Source organism: Salmo salar, chromosome ssa25 (assembly GCF_905237065.1).
Source record: "Salmo salar chromosome ssa25, Ssal_v3.1, whole genome shotgun sequence".
Lineage (NCBI taxonomy): Eukaryota > Metazoa > Chordata > Actinopteri > Salmoniformes > Salmonidae > Salmo > Salmo salar.
The window spans coordinates 16,573,625-16,596,422 of NC_059466.1; the positions used below are offsets into that span (position 1 = coordinate 16,573,625).

Here is a 22,798-nt window from a genome sequence, read left to right on the forward strand (position 1 = left end):
TTAATGTTAAGAGTTAGAATAGTAGAATAGACAAGATGCAATGTTCTAAATTTGGTTGCGCATCAGCAGTCTTTCTCTTCTGCTTTTCACTGACAGCCCATGTCAGCAAAAACATTTTAGATTGGTAAGATAGTCTAGCCAGCTATCTAAACTTGTAGTAATCATGGTCAAATTACCGACCGGGGAACCCCATTTGTTTTATTAGTCCCTCTCACTCAGATATCATATTAAAACGGCAAACATTTCTCTCACCCTATGGCAAAATAAGTCGAATTGCAAGTAATTAGCTGTAAAACTGCACATTGCATGAAATTAGTTAAAGAATTTGAAAACATTCTCTCCGCCCCATGAAAAAATGTGTAGAATTGCAGCAAACTTGCTTTAAAACGGCAACATTTTCTCTATGCCCAACGGCAAAATGTGTAGAATTGCAGAAAACTTGCTTTAAAACTGCACAAAAAATTGTACGTCACATGGCAAAATATGTATTGCCTTTGTTCTCTCTGCTGTCAAGAGGATGGGCTGATAAAATGTTTTGCTCGCAAGGTGGGGGGGACCAAAAGGCTAGGGCCGGCTTTGACTGCATGTGTGGGTATGGATGTGGGGATGCAGATCCGCGAGCCACTGCGGCCCCTCATGACAAATTCCGATTTTTTGTGAACCCCACCCCATTCAAAGTTGCCCATCTCTGATGTACAGCATATACTATATATATATACATATATATATATACAGTTGAAAGTCGGAAGTTTACATACACTTAGGTTGAAGTCATTAAAACTATTTTTTCAACCACTCCACAAATTTCTTGTTAACAAACTATAGTTTTGGCAAGTCAGTTAGGACATCTACTTTGTGCATGACACAAGTAATTTTTACAACAATTGTTTACAGACAGATTATCTCAATTATAATTCACTGTATCACAATTCCAGGGGGTCAGAATTTACATACACTAAGTTGACTGTGCCTTTAAACAGCTTGGAAAATTCCAGAAAATTATGTCATGGCTTTAGAAGCTGCTGAGAGGCTAATTAGACATAATTTGAGTCAATTGGAGTTGTACCTGTGGATGTATTTCAAGGCCTACCTTCAAATTCAGTGCCACGTTGCTTGACATAATGGAAAATCAAAAGAAATCAGCCAAGACCTCAGAAAAAGAATTGTAGACCTCCACAAGTCTGGTTCATCCTTGGGATCAATTTCCAAATGCCTGAAGGTACCACGTTCATCTGTACAAACAATAGTACGCAAGTATAAACACCATGGGACCACGCAGCCGTCATACCGCTCAGGAAGGAGACTCGTTCTGTCTCCTAGAGATGAACGTACTTTGTTGCAAAAAGTGCAAATCAATCCCAGAACAACAGCAAAGGACCTTGTGAAGATGCTGGAGGAAACAGGTACAAAAGTATCTATATCCACAGTAAACCTATATCGACATAACCTGAAAGGCCGCTCAGCAAGAAAGAAGCCACTGCTCCAAAACCGCCATAAAAAAGCCAGACTACGGTATGCAACTGCACATGGGGCCAAAGATCATACTTTTTGGAGAAATGTCCTCTGGTCTGATGAAACAAAAATAGAACTGTTTGGCCATAATGACCATCATTATGTTTGGAGGAAAAAGGGGGAGGCTTGCAAGCCGAAGAACACCATCCCAACCGTGAAGCACCGGGGTGGCAGCATCATGTTGTGGGGGTGCTTCACAAAATAGATGGCATCATGAGGAAGGAAAATATGTGGATATATTGAAGCAACATCTCAAGACATCAGTCAGGAAGTTGAAGCTTGGTCACAAATGGGTCTTCCAAGTGAACAATTTATTTATTTTACTAGGCAAGTCAGTAAAGAACAAATTCTTATTTTCAATCACAGCCTAGGAACAGTGGGTTAACTGCCTTGTTCAGGGGCAGAACAACAGATTTGTACCTTGTCAGCTCGAGGATTCGATCTTGCAACCTTTTGGTTACTAGTCCAACGCTCTAACCACTAGGCTATGCTGCTGCCCCGCAAACATACTTCCAAAGTTGTGGCAAAATGGCTTAAGGTCAATAAAGTCAAGGTATTGGAGTGGCCATCATAAAGCCCTGACCTCAATCCTATAGAAAATTTGTGGGCAGAACTGAAAAAGCATGTGCGAGCGTGTGCGAGCAAGAGGCCTACACACCTGACTCAGTTACACCAGCTCTGTCAGGAAGAATGGGCCAAAATTCACCCAACTTATTGTGGGAGGCTTGTGTATGTAAACTTCCGACTTCAACTGTACATACACTGAGGTTAAAAGGGAAGATGGATGACACCTGGAGGGGGGTGGAGACAATCACAAGGAGAGGTGAAACATATCAGGGTGTGTGTAAACTTCCGACATCAACTGTATATAATACTATATATATATGTCTACAAATACTGTACGTGCTCTCATGCTGTGTGTAGTATGCTAATGGTATATCTATTGACTTTTAAACATGAGTTAACATTTTTACATTTTCATCCTTTAAAAGTAAAGGCACTGTACACCAGTTTGTCTTTTGATGATGAAGGGTGTCTGGATGTAAGATTGGCACACTTCCATGCAATTTTCACAAGACATCCTGTTGCTAAAATTAAACAGTGATGAGATGGACGTTTTTCAGGTTACCACTGAGTGTCTAGTCACACTGATACTATATCTATCTTCACATTCTCCTATAAACTTCAGAAGTGTTTATGATTTTGTAATTCTATACTGCCGGTCACTCTCAATAGGCTGGCCCTATTCAAGCACACTTGGACTTCCTAGAGTCCATTTTGCTTTAGCAATGAATATCTGTTTTGCTCAGGTTTGATTTGTGGAAATACATGTGACTTGGCAGTGGAGGTTTGTATATTCATACCATTCAATAGTGCTATTATACAGTGCCTTCGGAAAGTATTCAGACCCCTTGACTTTTTCCACATTTTGTTATGTTACAGCCTTAATCTAAAATGGATTTTTTTTTAAATCCTCAGCAATCTACACACAATATCCCATGATGACAAAGCGAAAACAGTAATACTTTAAGCAAAAATAGGTATTTAGAAATGTTTGTAAAAGTATTACAAATAAAAAACAGAAATACCTTATTTACATAAGTATTCAGACCCTTTGCTATGAGACTCAAAATTGAGCTCAGGTGCATCCTGTTTCCATTGATGATCGTTGAGATGTTTCTACAACTTGATCGAAGTCCAGCAGTAGTAAATTAAATTGATTAGACATGATTTGGAAAGGCACACACCTGTCTATGTAAGGTCCCACAGTTGACTGTGCATGTCAAAGCAAAAACAAAGCCATGAGGACGAATAAATTGTCCATAGAGCTCAGAGACAGGATTGAGTCGAGGCACTGATCTGGGGAAGGGTACCAAAACATTTCTGCAGTATTGAAGGTCCCCAAGAACACAGTAGCCTCCATCATTCTTAAATAGAAGAAATTTGGAATTACCAAGACTCTTCCTAGAGTTGGCCACCAGCCCAAACTGAACAATCGGGGAGAAGGGCCTTGGTCAGGGAGGTGGCCAAGAACCCGACGGTCACTCTGACAGAGCTCTAGAGTTCCTCTGTGGAGATGGGAGAACTTTCCAGAAGGACAACCATCTCTGCAGCCCTCCACCAATCAGGCTTTATGGTAGTGGCCAGACGGAAGACACTCCTCAGTAAAAGGCACATGACAGCCCGCTTGGAGTTTGCCAAAAGGCACCTAAAGACTCTCAGACCATGAGAAACAAGATTCTCTGGTCTGAGAAAACCAAGATTGAACTCTTTGGCCTGAATGCCAAGCTTCACATCTGGAGGAAACCTGGCACCATCCCTACGGTGAAGCATGATGGTGCCAGTATCATGTTGTGGGGATGTTTTTCAGCAGCAAGGACTGGGAGACTAGTCAGGATCGAGGCAAAGATGAATGAGGCTAAGTACAGAGAGATCCTTAATGGAAACCAGCTCCAGAACGTTCAGGACCTCAGACTGGGGCAAAGTTTTACCTTCCAACAGGACAACGACTTCAGGACAAGTCTCTGAATGTCCTTGAGTGGCCCAGCCAGAGCCCGGACTTGATCGAACATCTCTGGAGAGACCTGAAAATAGCTGTGCAGCAACACTCCTCATCCAACCTGACAAAGCTTGACAGGATCTGCAGAGAAGAATGGGAGAAACTCCCCAAATACAGATGTGTCAAGCTTGTAGCGTCATTCCCAAGAATACTCGAGGCTGTAATCGCTGCCAAAGGTGCTTCAACAAAGTACTGAGTAAAGGGTCTGAATACTTATGTAAATGTAATATATATATATATATTTTCGGCAAAATGTATGTAAACCTGTTTTTGCTTTGTCATTATGGGGCATTGTGTGTAGATTGATGATGAAAAAAAAAAAGATTTAATACATTTTGTGGAAGAAAATGTGGAAGAAGTCAAGGGGTCGGAATACTTTCCGAATGCGCTGTACACTGAGTGTATCAAATATTAGGAACACCTTCCTAATTTTGAGTTGCATCTCCTCATTTTCGCCCTCATAACAGCCTAAATATGTTGGGGCATGGACTCTACAAGTTGTAATTTATTTCAGAAAATAAAATGCGGTTTGTTTAATTTCTCTCTCAGGTGGCAAGACCAGCAACTTCTGAATACTTTCCGAAGGCACTGTATGTGATACATCTAAAGGTTATTGCATGCAAATCTCTATATTTAATGGGAACTGTATTTCTTAAGTTGTCAAAAGGCACAATGGATTTTCTCCAATAGCATGGTTTTGGGAATAAATAGCATCTGCTGTGGAAAACACACCAGAATAACTAGAATCGTGACCATGCTGTGATATCAAGCGTGTGACTGAGAAGCAATTAGCAAAGAAAGTGGAATACATATGGTGCAGAAAAAGGCAATGTGCATATCAAAGTAACAGACAGCAGGATATCCTCCATTGTAATTTCAGAAGTTAATTCACAAAAATCCTTGCCAAACAAAGACTACCTGTCAAAAGGCCCATTGTTTGTTGCTCTGATTACATTCTGATATGAATCCACACTTTTTGGGGATTTTTTTCCAACTCCAATATAAACTACCTTTTGAAATGACAAAGGACGCTCTCCTGGTGTGATTCTGGAAAGCAATAAGGCCTGTATTTGTGGTGAAGGTAGATCTTTATTTCTCTAGATGGCACCTGCCATCCTCAAAAACACTCCGTTGGACATTAATGGGAATGACAACGCATCAAGTACAAACAGCACCGACACATTCCATTTCCCCCCCCCACATATTACGAAAACACTTTTGAAGTGATACTATAGAGGACAATAAGTATGCTTGCCTTTCTCAACGTCTTCCTTTCCTGCATTATTCACTTCCTACGCACAGCTTATTGTTTACTGAATGACCTATATGGGTCGTCAGTAACGGCAATGAGGTGATAATGTCTCCCACCATCTGCTATCAATGATGATAGCCTTGCCGCTCAAGGAACCAGATTACATTTGAATAGGGTTCATGCCACTTCCTCCAAATTAGGAGCACAGGGTGCAACAATTCAGGACTAATCATAGCAGACACCTCCATGACTTCCATACTAAACCAAGGAAGGTATCAGAGCTTGGATTAAATCTATTACTACTGTCTCAGATACTCATACTTTAAAAGCCAAGAGATCAAGACGCTCCTATCTTCATAAATATAACAGGGTATGATATAGAAAGTAAGACCCTGGGCGGTCTCTGTGCAGTTCATGTTGGGTCACATGCTGTTTAGCCAAGAGCCCAGAGCCCAGAGCCGTACTGCTCTCAATATGGAGCTGTGCATTTCAATCACTTATCAGGCCAGAATCAGAGGGGCCTTGTTAAAATTGCAATGGCTCTAAGTGTTCATTAGCGCTCTGCAATGCTAGTGAAATTAAATTACATTAGGAGCAACACATTAGCGAGAATCTAAACACCAGAGAGAAACGATCCCTGGGAAATATGATCTGAAATGCTTTAATACTGAATCCGTCTTCTGCTAGAATACGTGCTATCTGCATGCAAGGCGGCTGCATTTAAGAAACGCTCAAGTTGTCTTGTCTTGCTCAGTATGTTTTTCTCCCTCCATTAATTATCATTTTACATTTCACATGTTACATTTTAGTCATTTAGCAGACGCTCTTATCCAGAGCGACTTACAGTAGTGAATGCATACATTTCATACATTTTTTTCTCCGTACTGGTCCTCCCTACCTGAAGACATCATACTGTAACTTAATATGCAATCTAGCATAATCTAGCTTTATCAAACTGCTTGTACTATGTCCTTGGTGCAGCAGCACCACCACCAGACACCTGTGTTGTTCTTTCATTACAATCTCTCACACCTGCCTACATGTGACTGGGAAGGTAACCTTGATTATTTACATCCTTATCCCTTAGAGACAGTGTAGAAGATAGATTGCTTCAGATTTACCAGCAGTTGGTTTTCTACTCAACATGGCTCAGTATTTATGACATCTAAAGCCCACTGAGACGAGAGGATAAGCGTTAAACACGGATCTCCAAGTACAGTACTTTATTATTTCATAGCGAACACAGGACAGTGCGTTCACTCATCTGTATTAACGAGGCAAACAGTTGTTATTTTCGTCCAAAAGTGTATTAAAAGAGCTTTCGTTGTGCTTAGAAATACATTATGCTGGAAGAGTGTGGTGGTTCACTGTTTACACTTCTCTGAAGCGTGACAGATTGAAATGTCTCAATATTTGGGTGTTTGCATTATGGGGTGTAATTGGCATGCCATATCCGGATTCTATTTTCACTTTATAACAAATCCTTTAGTATTTCTGTTTTTACCTGTTCTTTAATGTTGCTGTTGTTGGACTCCGGTGACATGTTTATGTCCCGTGGGACATAATAACATCAAATTACATTTCCACACCTTTGTCTTTTACCAGTGTGATGCGTTCAGAAACAATACCAATGACAAATAATTTGTCATCCTTTAATTTAGTGAACGTACTTATCACTTCCAGAAAGAAGTTAGCAGGTGTTTAGCACTTCCAAACAACTTCCAGAAAGTAAAGTTTTGTCTTCAGTGAAGTTTGTTTAAATAAGGTCATTTTTTAGCACCCTTGAGAGAATTGAGACACAATGGAAGATATATATTGAATTATTTAAGCAAAGATTTGTACTTATTGCAGTGTGTTCCAAGCTTGTCTTGTGCTTAATCAACTTCGCTTCATTAATAAAAAATAAATATGGCACCCAGTGATATCTCTTCTGATTAATGACAGCTTTGAAACTAATTTCAGCGTCAACTAAACTTAAGAATGTGCAGTTGAGGATAAGAAAATATCTGTGTGCAGTTCTTCTCCCTTTCGGATCAGCACGGCTATTAATCGAATATAATCAACATAATTAAGGCGGAATATTTTTTTTTATATAGTCTGAATTTTTGATATCATTCCAAGCTTTATTCCAGTACAATTAGGATGAATAATTATCACTCACATTACGGGTGACCTCAATACAGTTCAGTGAATAATACATTTAGTAAAAAAGACGACTTAATATAATTACAGCAAATCCATGAATAGGATCATATTTTACAATCAGGTATTAAGGAATTATGTCAGAAACTGCAAATTACAAGTAGAGCTCACTTAAGGCCTCAATACATCGCCGTAATTAAGAGGTCTGCCCAAAATGACTGGCTGCGAAAGCTGTGAGCCGAGAGGACAATGAGGCAGAAATGTTGGACAAGAGCGATGTTAATACCCCTAACTGGCAAAGAGTTCATTACTTTCAGCAGATAAAGCTCAATATGTCCGCCATTCCTCACAGTGAGCACAGGAGAGGAGGCTAAATGGAGCCATTCTCACTTTGACAAAGTGTAGCTACGTCACTGCTTCTCTAGGACGCAGTCACTCTCTCACTGAGGTCGACCAGAGCGGTCAGAAGTCTATCTGTTCTAACAAAATGTAAGTATCTGTGTATGAGAACGTCCACAAAGAGAAAAGGCAAAACAAGTTCTTGACAACTCTTTGAGAACTAAGATTTATTTTGTTGGGCACTCCAGTGTCTTGATCATTATTTTTTGAAGATAATTGATTTGGGTCATTTGGGGCCTGTTCAGGGGCCACAGTCTAAAGTGGGGCCTTGCGGGCTATAGATAATTACAGCAATGTCCCCTGAGACGGGACCAGCAGTAACACACTACAGGGCTTTCTAAAACAACACGGAAGCCAAAATAATTTTGATTCACGAAAGCTATGGGACAAATCAAAATTACAGAGATTCACAGTGATCCAAAGCTTTTCCACAAAAGCAAATAAAAAATGCCCCCAGTCTTCAAGGCAACACTTGACAGTTGAAGCATTCACCCAGTGACATTGTGGATTCTGAAGGCATCCGAGAATGTTCTGATGTTGCTGGCGTGAGAGAATACTTCAAGCAAAGCCACAACGCCAGGAACGTTCAAGCTGACAGTAAAAATGTGGAGGTCACATAATTAAGGAAATATCCCGTGATAACAGGAGACGATTTCAATGCTGCCATCAATCACCATATGGTAGGTCATTTATAACAACGTCAATATTAAAGATGCAGCCACCTCAGCATTGACTTTACGTGATCATCCTTCTGCAGCCCTGAGCATCAGGGTTTGAGCATGCAAGAATTTACAAAGCAGATCAATTTGATTGAACCTCATGACATCCACTCACAGCATTGGAGTAAAATAGTTTTACAGTATAAATCAGTAGATCAGTAGACCAAAACGATCAAATGATCATCCTTTAAATCAGGGGTTGGAACCAGTACAGGATCGAAAAACAAAAAATAACGTAATTATTTTAGGAACGGAAACAGAACCAGAAATAAAAGTGATCCCTAGTGTTCCGGAACAGAACCGTCATGTTAAAATCTTGAGAACCAGTTCATAATGTTATTTTTTGTTCCAGAAATATTCCTAATGTCTAGTATATAATTCTGTAATTCAGTGAAGTTATAACGCTAGTAATATCCTAAACACATTCCAATTCAAGTCATATCATGATGCTGAGCACTTCAAGCCAACCCCACTCATGTCCACCCTCTCTCTCGCTCTTACCCTACCCGTGAAATTTAAGTCACATCTCACACCTGCACTTACAGTATCTGTGCATCAACCATGTAAACAACTAGCTTACCCGTAAAATAATGAGCTAAATGTGAAAACTTTGTGGATTTCAATGGGATTTTATTTTACAAAAAGGAACTATATGAACTCTTACTTTTCTAAATTTATTTTTATTTTATTTCACCTTTATTTAACCAGGTAGTGCAGTTGAGAACAAGTTCTCATTTACAACTGCGACCTGGCCAAGATATAGCAAAGCAGTGCGACAAAAACAACAACACAGAGTTACACATAAACAAACGTACAGTCACTAACACAAAATAAAAATCTATGTACAGTGTGTGCAAATGTAGAAAAGTAGGGTGGTAAGGCAATAAATAGGCCATAGATGCGAAATAATTACAATTTACCATTAACACTGGAGTGATAGATGTGCAGATGATGATGTGCAAGTAGAGATACTGGGGTGGAAAAGTGCAAGAAGATAAATAACAATATGGGGATGAGATAGGGGGTTCGAACTGGTTCAGAAATTTATTATGCTGGTCGGAAAACTGGAACGGAATGAAAGAAGTAGGGGTTTTGCTTGGAACAGAACGATTGGAAAATCATTTCGTTTCCAACCCGATTTAAAATATAGACTTCAAATTATTCAGGTTTGGTTGGTTTTTCTATCAATCAAGTCAAATGTATTTTAAACGCCCTTTTTATATCAGCAGTTGTCACAAAGCGCAATGTATTTTATTCATTTAACTAGGCAAGTCAGTTAAGAACAAATTATTATTTACAATGACGGCCTACCCCAGCCAATCCCGGTCGACGCTGGGCCAATTGTGTGCCGCCTTATGGGACTCCCAATCACGGCCGGATGTGACACAGCCTGGATTCAAACCAGAGACTGTAGTGACGCCTGTTGCACTGAGATGCAGTGCCTTAGCCCTTTGCGCCACTCTGGAGCCCAATGCATATACAGACACCCAGCCTAAAAACCGAAATAGCAAGCAATGCAGATGTACAGTAGAAGCACAGTGGCTAGGAAAAACTCCCTATCAAGTTAGAGATCACTAAATCCATACCCCATCCATAGATTAAAAGCTACACTTGTTCATACAAGTAAGCAATTCAAGAGTACTGTATCAGCGAAGCTCCCCATTGTGCTTCACATCATAAAAATGACATTGCCTGTGATTTCTCCTAGAGCAGAGCACACATACCATCTTATCTCCATCCATGCTACTCTAGGCGCTATCCTGCAGGGATAAAGCCAGCCCACAGAAAAACACACTCCCTTTCTCTCCCTCCTCTTTCTCCATCTCTCCCTCTCTGTTTCTCCTCTCCTGTCTCCCTCTCTCCCTCTATCTCTCCCTCTCTCATGTGTTTATCAGGGCTGCATGGATTTAGGATGCTCGCCTCGGCATATATAAGCATCTCCTCTATCTTTAATGCCTCTGCTTGAAACCTGCACTTTTCCTGCCCCGGGGAAAATAATCCCAAATCCACCTGTCAATCAGAGGCTTGCATTACCGAGAGGAGAGGAGCCTGCCATCGGCCCGATGGGGAGGACGCTGTCTGAGGGACGGGAATGAGTCTGAGAGGAAGGCCTCCGTTACTGTGGAGAACATGACAACCTGACCTTTTATACCATGCATGCCTGGGGATTATTCCTCTGGGGCTGGTGTTGTGAGTCATATTCTACTGGCTGGGGTGAGGGCTGTTGGCGTGAGCCCTGTCAATCGACAACTGGCTAAAAAAAGGAGAAGAAAAAGGAACTGAATTCCATTTCCCTCTTCTCCTTGAACGGGTGTAATTGTTATGGCATAGTGTTCATCCATATGAGGGGCAACGGAAATCAATATGATCTCGGGCAAGTAATATGATATCGACAATTGCCTCTTAATCTTTAGGAAGCTCAGTGCAAGTCACATTGGCCTATTAGTGTGGAAGGGAAATAGAATTGGGATAGTCATGAACTCTTAACACCACGATCAAGACAACACATCATTACGTCTAAATGGGAATTAAAGCAGGGGAGAAAAACAATCAGAGCAAAGACAATTACCACAGATCAGACAGACCTCTGTCAGAGGCATGAAAAGGCAGTTTGGAAGGATGCTATTTCTGTGTGTGAAAAACAAAACAATTCAAATATTAATCTAAAAGCACTGCACCACAGGCATGGGACTGTTTAAGAGTCTGTGGCTCTAGATAGAATCGATAATGCCGGTCTCACTACATTAATATTCTGTGTAGATCGGCAGCACCATGGTGTTAGTGGTCAGCGGAGGGCTAGGACATTGATTAGTAATTAAGACCCCCACCTCAGTATTTAATGAGCTAAACGGGAGAGAAATCTGAGGGCCTGTTATTTTTCAAATTTCTCAGAGCACAACAGTACTGTTTCCCAGGGTCCTGGGATATGGATTAGCGCCAAGCCACTGAAAAATATGCTATGCATAAATTATCCACCAGAACATAGGAAAATGATAATAAATCACACTAATAGAAGCCGTGTTATTGACATTGGTAGATGAGATGTTGGCCTCTATTTTCTCTTGTAGGTCTATGTTACAGCTGACTAGCTGATGGAGTAGATCTTTGGGGGCGATGTGGGATATTTCTGCCAGGAACATCTTGGCAGAGGATGGCGACGGTGCACTCTCTCACTGTTGTGGTAGTGACACGTAGGCAGTGGTGTCAGGTATGTGTGGGCTGCTCTGTCAGCTACAGAAGGTTCATGGCCCACTCCACACAGAGTGTAGGAAATACCTGAACACTCACCCTGTGTGGGTGGGACTCAACAAACAGGTGCTTAATACATGGTAAATAAAATTGAAATGAGACAGCTAGCACTGAACATTAGGTAACAAGGCTTACTTGTCCAGTGTCCTCCAAAGGGCCAGGGTTTCAGTCTAGAAGCATAGTTTCGACTGCGCCTACAGTTTTGCTTCGATACTGCAGTTTAACTGACGCACGACCCAGAAAGCAAATTTCCATACACGACCACATAGAGAAGTCCGATTTCAAAATTCCTAATAAGACACTTTAGTCATCACCTTTGTGCACAAAACATACATTGAACTATTCAAATAACTGTCGGAGGTCAATTTTTCTTCTTCATCACTCACAGCCGAATATATTAACATTTTATATTCATCCAATTACTACCTTGTTTTTGGATGAGGTGATGATGTCATCACTGCTCGCGCTGCTCCCTGTGTACACCGAGTGCTAGTGCACATGCAATGTTTGTCCATATAAACCGAATGCAACCAGGATATAGACGGTCCATGAATCAGCGTATGCGAACGTGAGTTGATTACCTTGAAAACGATGGTCGGACCTCTTGGACGCAGTCTCCAGTTCTTATTATACCTCAGTGGTGTCCTACTCAATGTTGTGGGCACAATAATTGTAGCCTGGTTAAACACTAGGTTCACCATTGTTTCACTTCAAACGATGGTTAGCAGTCTGGTTTAACTCGGCTACAGTAATTGTCCTGAAGTTGACTTTTTTATCAAATATATCAACATAAAATACTGTACGGTATAGTTGGCCTCTGATTCCATATTTCTAATACTAACTGATGAAAACAAATCCAATACAGATGTTGAAAATATTCTTAATATTCCTTGGCCAGGAAGGTGAAGGCTGACCTTGCTAAAACAACTCTAGAATTCTTCAGGCTTTTACATTTCTCCAAAGTGATTGAAATGATAGATAACCGACACATGAATGAAATCAGAGTCCAAATAGGAATGTCTCATGTTACCAGTGTTGCTAGTCAGCAGAGACCCTCTCCAGACTCTGTGTCTCCTGTAAAGCTCGCAGCCAGCAGAATGCTGCAGCATGGAAACCTGCACACAGCATCCATCCTGACACTGATGAAATTATGGAGAGTGGCACAGGGCCCCTAGAGGAACAGGGGTGCCTGGTGCCATGGATGTAAGTGCTGCTGGACAAACTCCATTTACTTCCCCCAACCCCATCCGTGGAGACTTACTCTCCTCTCATGACATTCACTCTCCCTGACAGAGACCGATCAAAATAATACTTATTTATTTATGCATGATTGCTTCCAGGAACGGCATGTGTGCTAAAGATTTTGTTTTCCTGGAAAAAAGAACACACCGACGTTCTGACATTGAGTTTCTGAGCAACTATGCAATCATTTGATAGGCCGTAATTCAATAGCCCACAGTTTTCGGATCAGATACGTTGAAACGTTTAGAAGGAGTGGGCATGGTGAATCATGCCACTTGCTGCTGGGAATTAGGTTGAAGTTCAAAACACTCAAGAGCTGTGTGATGTTGCATTTATGTTTGTATTGTAAAATGTGTAAAAAGTGTGACATTTGTCTTACATGAAAGTATATTCTGGTCTTCATAATGAGGAGCTAGAGGCTCAAAATGCTGAGTTTAATGCAGATGTCTTTTACCTGGGTTGCAGTTTACTAGGGACAGTGCGAGCAGTGCAGAGGCAGGTTTAATGAGGATATCTTGGATGAATAATTCATATTATCATCTTAAGTAAGCTCAGCCTGGTGGGTCAAGAATGTACCCTCTGAGCTCTTAGAAATATTGCAGTTCTTTTGGATTTAGGTAAATAGGATTGGCCTGTTATTGGTTTGTGAAGAGGTACTGAGGCAGTCAACTTTGTGTATTATAATTAAAAGTATGTGATGACAGTGCAAGAACAATATCAACAGCATAAGCGTATCACAATAAATTTAGCAAAACAGAAGCAAATACATCATTTGGACTAACATATTCAGCTAAATAATCACCATGACCATAAATTTAAACATTTGCTTACTAATAAACCTTTGTGTCCCCTTGCCAAATAAAAGTCATTTGACAGAGTAGCTACAGTAAACTTGTAATGACTTGGTAATAAAACATGTTCATCTTCATTTGTCAATGGTCGATTAACAAGATTCGCCTAGTGTTTTACTAGCGTATTCATGATCATTCTGTAATTGCCCTAATGTTGTTACTGAAGATTTGTAGTAATACTCCTAGGCATGTCTGCCAAGTGCATCATACTGCATGAAAAATTACTCTGCTTTAAATCTCAGCTGCAGGTGACTGCAGGATTTAACATATGCACTGCTCTCCATTGAATAATTGTGGGGCATACAAAATGAATTCAGAATATGCTTTATCAGCTCTGCTAATTTTTCACATCCTCACACATTAAACATCAAAGCGGTGTTTGCATGTTTGCCCTTGACATTAGCTAAATTGTATATGTTTTTTTTACAAGTGTTAACAGTCCAAACTTGAATACTATTCAATCTTGAATTCAAGCATTTGGCTATGTCATAAATGTTGAAGCCGTGTTGAAGAGACTAAACTGCATGAGGAATGTGGATACTCATCTTTTAATATAATTAAGTAAAGTATACACAGAAAAAAACAATAAACACTCACGACATGCTAACAGGCTACTTACGAACAAACGAATAGCAGTGTTAACCTGTTAGGGCTAGGGGGCAGTATTTGCACGGCTGGATAAAAAAATGTACCCGATTTAATCTGGTTACTAATCCTACCCAGTAACTAGAATATGCATATACTTATTATATATGGATAGAAAACACTCTAATGTTTCTAAAACTGTTTGAATGGTGTCTGTGAGTATAACAGAACTCATTTGGCAGGCAAAACCCTGAGACATTTTCTGACAGGAAGTGGATACCTGATGTGTTGTATTACCTTTAAACCTATGCCATTGAAAAACACAGGGGCTGAGGAATATTTTGGCACTTCCTATTGCTTCCACTAGATGTCACCAGCCTTTACAAAGTGTTTTGAGTCTTCTGGAGGGAGATCTGACCGAACAAGAGCCATGGAACGATGATGGCCCATTAGACACCTGGCGCGGCGAGTTCATGTTGGGTACCCTCGTTCCAATACGTTATAAAAGAGAATGCATTCGTCCACCTTGAATATTATTCATGTTCTGGTTAAAAAAGGCCCTAATGATTTATGCTATACAACGTTTGACATGTTTGAACGAACGTAAATATATTTTTTCCCCTCGTTCATGACGAGAAGTCCGGCTGGCTTAGATCATGTGCTAACAAGACGGAGATTTTTGGACATAAATGATGAGCTTTTTTGAACAAAACTACATTCGTTATGGACCTGTGATACCTGGAAGTGACATCTGATGAAGAGAATCAAAGGTAATGGATTATTTACATAGTATTTTCGATTTTAGATCTCCCCAACATGACGTCTAGTCTGTATCGCAACGCGTATTTTTCTGGGCGCAGTGCTCAGATTATTGCAAAGTGTGATTTCCCAGTAAGGTTATTTTTAAATCTGGCAAGTTGATTGCGTTCAAGAGATGTAAATCTATAATTCTTTAAATGACAATATAATATTTTACCAATGTTTTCTAATTTTAATTATTTAATTTGTGGTGTTGACTTGACTGCCGGTTATTGGAGGTGAAACGATTTCCTCAACATCAATGCCATAGTAATACGCTGTTTTTGGATATAAATATGAACTTGATAGAACTAAAAATGCATGCATTGTCTAACATAATGTCCTAGGAGTGTCATCTGATGGAGATTGTAAAAGGTTAGTGCATCATTTTAGCTGGTTTTATGGTTTTGGTGACCCTGTCTTTGAATTGACAAAACATTACACACAACTCTTGTAAATGTACTGTCATAACATACTCTAAATTTATGCTTTCGCCGTAAAACCTTTTTGAAATCGTAAAACGTGGTTAGATTAAGGAGATGTTTATCTTTCAAAGGGTGTAAAATAGTTGTATGTTTGAAAAATTTAAATTTTGACATTTATTTGGATTCAAATTTGCCGCTCTTGAAATGCACCTGCTGTTGATGGAGTGCACCACCTAGCCCATAGAGGTTAACTCAACCACCCACAAACCCAAGTGACAAACATACTCCTAATTATATGACTCCCAATCAGGAACAACGATAACCAGCTGTCCCTGATCGGGAGCCACACAGACCCACATAGAAACACAACACCCAGAACACACATACACAGACATACTCTGCCACGTCCTGACCAAAAACTACACAACAACACCCTCTGCTGGTCAGGACGTGACAGTACCCCCCCCCCCCCCTAAACCCTAAAGGTGCATACCCCGAATGCACCTAAAAAAAGAAACCACAAAATCCCCCAAAACCACAACAAAAACAAAATACAAATATCCCCCTAAACAATAAGGGAGGGAAGGGAGGGTGGCTGCCGTCAACGACGGCACTGTGCTACACCCCCCCCTCCCCAACCCACCTATCCTGGAGGTGGCTCTGGTTCCGGCCTCCTGCCCTCCAGGTTGTAAGCAGACTCATTGGGGTCCGGGTCGTAGATAGACTCACTCCGTTGTAGCTCATGGGCAGACTCTTTCCATTCCAGGTCGTAGGCATACTCCCTCCGGTTAACGCTGTAGGCAGACTCATTGGGTTCTGGGTCATAGGCAGATTCTTTTAGTTCACAGTTAATTCTATTTATTTCCGGATCGTAGGCAGACTCACCCGGTTCCAGGTCGCAGGCAGACCCCTTCGGTTCCGGGTCACAGGCAGACTCCTTTGGTTCCGAGTCATAGGCAGACTCCTTCGGTTCTGGGTCGCAGGCAGATTCCCTCGGTTCCGGACTAGACACTGTTGCCGGATACTCTGGACTGCACACTGGTGCCGGATACTCTGGACTGCACACTGGTGCCGAGCTCTCGAGGCTGGGCTGACGCACTGGACGCCTGATGCGTGGGGCTGGTAGAGGAGGTACCAGGCTGGATACACGCACCCCAGGACTAGTGCGAGGAGCGGGAACAGGCTGAACAGGACTAGGCCGACTAATGGGAAGCTTGGTCCGGGTTGCTGGTACTGGTCGTGCCAGACTGGAGGTACTCACTTCCGGGATAGCGCGAGAGGCGGGAACCGGAAAGACTGGGCCATGGAGGCGCACAGGTGGCCTTGACCACACCGCCTGCACAACCCGTCCTGGCTGGATGGAACTAGCAGCCCTGCACAAGCGGGGTGTTGGTGCAGGGTGAACTGGGCTGTGCAGGGGCCTGATGGTTGCCGTGCGTAGAGCGGGAGTAGGGTAGCCTGGTCCTAGGAGGCGTACCGGCGACCAGACGCGCTGCGCAGACATCCTCCTACCAGGCTGGATGCCCACTCTAGCACGGCATCTGCGAGGGGCTGGAATGGCGCGCACCGGACTGTGCGTGCGTATTGGCGAGATGTTTCGCTGAGGTGCGCACTACGGCGCCCTCCACCTCATACGCTCCTCCATATACTCACGGGTAGCTGGTTTATGGCTCTTCCTAGGCCTAGCCAAACTACCCGTGTGCCCCCCCCCAAAATGTTTTTATTGGGGGTGCCTCTCCGGCTTCTTCGCCAGCGCGTTCCTGGCCTCATATCGCCTCCTCTCTGCCTTAGCTTCCTCCAACTCCTCCCGTGGGCGACGGTATTCCCCAGCCTGGTGCCAAGGTCCAGCCCCGTCCTGAATCTCTTCCCAAGTCCATTCTTCACCATAGTCCATATAATTAGTGTTCCTCTTCTCCTTTTTCCGCTGCTTGGTCTTGTTGTAGTGGGTGGTTCTGTCATAAATGTTGAAGCCGTGTTGAAGAGACCAAACTGCATGCGGAATGTGGATACTCATCTTTTAATATAATTAAGTAAAGTAAACACAGGAAAAAAAACAATAAACACTCACGACATGCTAACAGGCTACTTACGAACAAACGAATAGCAGTGTTAACTCAACCACCCACAAACCCAAGTGACAAACATACTCCTAATTATATGACTCCCAATCAGGAACAACGATAACCAGCTGTCCCTGATCGGGAGCCACACAGACCCACATAGAAACACAACACCCAGAACACACATACACAGACATACTCTGCCACGTCCTGACCAAAAACTACACAACAACACCCTCTGCTGGTCAGGACGTGACAGGCTAAGTTTTATGAGAAACTATAAGGTGGGGTGTTTGTGCTTTCCAGTTATGTTCCACTTCAGAAAGAAGATAGAAATGCCATGAATATACTTGATATGATTCCTTAGAATCAGAGAGACATATTTGTTCTATCAGGAGTATTCAACCTGGGGTTCCGTGACCCCCTGGGGGTCCGCAGAGGTACTGCAGGGGATCCGCAAATACATATTAGATTAATATGTTTAAATGAATATCGCTAGCAACAACATACTTACCAAATTTTTTATGATATACTCATTGCAGTAAATATGGTCATATCCTTCTATTGATGTTAACTTTATTTCTCACCAAATTTACATTATTCAGCAGACACTTTCATTAGGAGTGACTTACAGTAGTGAGTGCATACATTTTCCCATACTGGTCCCGCATTGGAATCAAACTCACAACCCTGGTGTTGCAAGAGCTATGCTCTACCAACTGAGCCACACGGGACCCACTGAAGTAGATGACATAGCACCCACGAGTACCAGTTGTGGCAAGTGATGCTGGCTGCTGGCAAGCTTTCTTGACTTGGACATACATTTTTGCCAACACATGGCTAACCTTTTTTTAAACAGCTAAACAGTTGCTATAAGTGAACATGTGTTTGAATGAAGGCTGGAAGAATTATCGTATAATAATTGTCATAATCGTCTTAATACATTTATTTTATGAGAAGAGGGGTTCAACTTTTTTATATAACTTTATAAGAAGGTACAGTGCCTTCAGAAAGTATTCATACACCTTGACTTATTCCACATTTTGTTGTGTTACAGCCTGAATTCAAAATGGATTAAATAGTTTTTACACACAATTTCATTCAATGACAAAGTGAAAACATGTTTTTAGGAATGTTTGCACATTTAACCCAAAAATACATAATTTACATAAGTATTCACACCCCAGAGTCAATACTTAGTAGAAGCACCATTGGTCTTAAATCAGGTCAACACCCGCAAGGCCACTGACCCCGACAGTAACTACTGGCAGGCATATTCAGTCATTTTCAACCGCTCCTTGTCCCAGTCTATAATCCCCACATGTTTTAAGATGACCACCATCATTCCTGTCCCCAAGAAGTCTAAGGCTTCATGCCACAATGACTACCGCCTTGTAGTACTCACTTCTGTAATCATGAAGTGCTTTGAGCAGTGGCGGTTCTAGACCATTTCAACTGGGGGGGGGCCAAGCTAGGGCCAGTTGTACTGTTAGAGGGGCCAGTTACATTAGACGTTATTGTTGTCATATCGTTTTCTTCACTGCATTGCAGGCATTAGCAGGCAAAAGACCATGTTCCGCATTGCCACTGTCTAATAATGGATGTAAAAAAAGAACGATAGCAAAAATTAGTTATGTAAAAATTATTTCATACTCCACATTCTGGGGGGCCACAAGGGGGTCCAAAATTGTTGTCACAGGGGCGCCACAAGGGGTCCAAAATGGCCCCCTCTGCCCCCCCCCCAGAAGAGAAGGCTTTGAGAGGCTGGTTATGGCACACATTAACTCCAACATTGCAGACACCCTAGACCTACTCCAATTTGCATACCGCCCTAACAGATCCACAGATGATGCAATCTCAATTGCTCGCTACACTGCCCTCACCCACCTAGATAAGAGGAATACCTATGTAAAAATGCTGTTCATTGACTACAGCTCAGCGTTCAACACCATTGTCCCCTCCAAGCTCGTCACCAAGCTTAGGACTCTGGGTCTGAACACTTCCCTCTGCAACTGGATCTTGGACTTCCTGACGGGCCAACACCAGGTGGTGAGGATAGGCAACATCACCTCCTCCACGCTGTCCCTCAACACAGGGGCCCCACAGGGGTGTGTGCTTAGTCCACTCCTGTATTCCCTGTTCACCCACGACTGCATGGCCACGCATGACTCCAACACCATCATCAAGTTTGCTGACGACACGATGGTGGTAGGCCTGCTCACTGGTGATGATGAGTCAGCCTACAGGGAGGAAGTGGTCAGGGACCTGGTGGTGTGGTGCCAGAACAGCAACCTCTCCCTCAAAGTCAGTAAAACCAAGGAGCTGATCGTGGACTACAGGAAACGGGTGGGCAAGCACGCCTCCATCCACATCGACTAGGCTGCAGCGGAGCAGGTTGAGAGCTTCAAATTCATTGGTGTCCAAATCACTAAAGAATTTAAGATCCAAATACGTGGAAAAAAACATGGGCTGCTGGTGTGCTTGGGCGGGGGTCCCTTGGTAAGAAAATGTTGAAGACCCCCACTTCAGAAAGAGAGAGTGAGAGAGAGAGAGAGCGAGCGAGAGAGAGAGAGATTGGATTAGATGGTTCGATGAGTTTATTAGTCACATGCACAGGGTCGCAGGTGTAATTGCAAGGTACAGTAAAAATCTTAAGCTCCAAGCTCCAACAGTCAAGGTCAAAAAGAGAAGTGAATGAAACAACAATCATAATAATAATATCTACACATGTATAACTGTAACAATGATAGATGTCCATTGGGGGATGGTGGCAGGGTAAATGTGCAGGGGGGAAGGGGTAGAAGGCCTCTGACTAATCTGTGAAAGCCCATAGCTCCAAACACTGGAGAGAACAATGTTGAATCAAGGCCACTGCTTGGTTTAACATTGACAAACTCCCTGAATTCCCTGTGTTAACAACTAACCAACTGAAGCAAATCCAACCCAAACAGAAGCACAATATGGTTTTGGTTCAACAAAATAAGTTATGCCAAAGAGCACCCATCTGGGACAGGGAGAGCCAGCACACAGGCACTTTCTCTACAGAGCTTCTCTAACATAAATCATATATTAAAAAAAACTTTATAAAAAGCAGCTGAGTGAAATGAGGTGGATGGCTGTGGAAATGGATCCGATAATTGACATGATTTTCTTCTCCATCTCCTCCAAGGAGTCCTGATGAGCAGCTGCTGCCATTGGAAAGTATTATTGCTCATTAAACCATAACTAGCATGGGCTCACTGGGAAGAGGAGGATCAGGAGAAAGTGTGAAAGTTGAGGCCGAGGTGTAAAAAAGAATATATCTCTGCAAATAGAAGATCCATTCTCAGAGCCGAGGGGGCCAGGAGAGGTAGTCAGTAGTCGGTGTGGGGTTAAGTCAGGATCACACATACTGCAGCAGCAGACCTGCTATAGGAGCTTTATTTGAGGAGGACGAGGCACTCTGCTCCTGGTTCCAGCTGTCAATCTGCTGCGCAAGGGGCCATGCTTGTCTAATCCAAGGAGGTACTCAGACTCTTCGTGAGGATTTAGAATTCAAGAGCGAGTTGACTAAATTGCAAACACAACAGTAAGCTAAACTGCCACAGAACTGATACAAACTTTGTTAATTAAGGATCCTCAAAACTCAAGTACACTCAAGGAGCGCATAGGCTATAAGTAGATCAAATGAAAGAGTATTGCGTGAGAAACACTTAAGAAGAGGGTATCCAGATAAACAAAAGCAGAGTTGTTAGAATACCAGATATGGAAGGTTACTTGCGTAACCCCGGTTCTCTGATATCTCTAAGTATCTCGAAGAACCAATTATATACATGTTCGTCAGAGACAGACAGGTCGAGAGGCGAATGAGGGAGCCCCTCCCCTCATACTAAAGAGCCACTCGCCCGCCCTCTGATCATTCTCGAGTATTGAGTACTTCCTCACACTCTTGCGAGTAGGGGAATGTGATGAGATATAGCATCCATAATATCAGAGAAGTGGGGTTCGCCAGTAACCTTAAGTTATCTTTGAATTATTAGTTTCGATATCTCACAAGTGGGATATGGCCAACTACCGTATCGCACATGCTCTCCGAAGCCAGGCAGTCTCGCGTATCAACCCTCAGAGGCCCTGGCACTGAGGACAATTTGCACCAATAAAGGTACATATACGTCTAGTCGGTAGAACCTCAAAAGTATGAGGGGATGCCCAACAAGCCGCATCACAAATCTCCTGTAAGGAGATTCCCTTGAACAGTGCTCAAGAGGTAGCCATACCTCTGGGGGAGTGAGTCCTCAGGCCCTCCAGAGGCTGTAACCCCTTGCTATTACAGGCCAATATAATAGCTTCCACAATCCAATGTGACAACTGTTGACGAGAAAGGGGCCTCCCCTTGCAGGTTGGAAGCTCTTGCGCAAGACTCTTGTTCTATCCAAGAATATGCGCAACACGTGTACTGGACCCAAACGGTGGAGCCGCTCCTCATCCATAGAAGGAAATGGCGGCGAGTGGAAAGCCAAAAGCTCCAAGGCGAGACAATGTAATTGCCACTAACCTTAGTAATTGGGAAACAAGGTAACCTTGGAAAAGCCCCGGGAAAACTGTAGTCACGAATGGTGAACTGACAGTACATACAGCTCACTCACTCATTTTGTGGATGTAAGGGTGACCCGTAAAGCGATCTAAACACTAGAACCGCCATAGGCCAACAGCCACTGACGTTTGCTTTTTTAAGCCCCCCATAAAATATTTGTATTTTATACATTTCTACATTTTTAAATCACAAGCGGAAAAGTATTTAGAGGATATTTACCTGTTGTTGTATTTACAGCTATTACTACCTTAAAAGCCCCTCACCGCGGCACAAAGAACGTTTTTGCCAACACATGGCTAACCTTTTTTTAAACAGCTAAACAGTTGCTATTAGTGAACATGTGTTTGAATGAAGGCTGGCAGAATTATCGTATAATAATCGTCATAATCGGCTTAATACATTTATTTTAGGAGAGGGGGGTTCAACCTTTT

General features: G+C 42.3%; 1 protein-coding gene across 1 annotated transcript in view; it reads right to left on the reverse strand.

Moving 5' to 3' along the window:
• LOC106586272 (glypican-6) overlaps positions 1-22,798 on the reverse strand; it is a 122,267-nt gene that overhangs the window by 64,779 nt on the left and 34,690 nt on the right. The gene's annotated exons all lie outside the window — the stretch shown is intronic.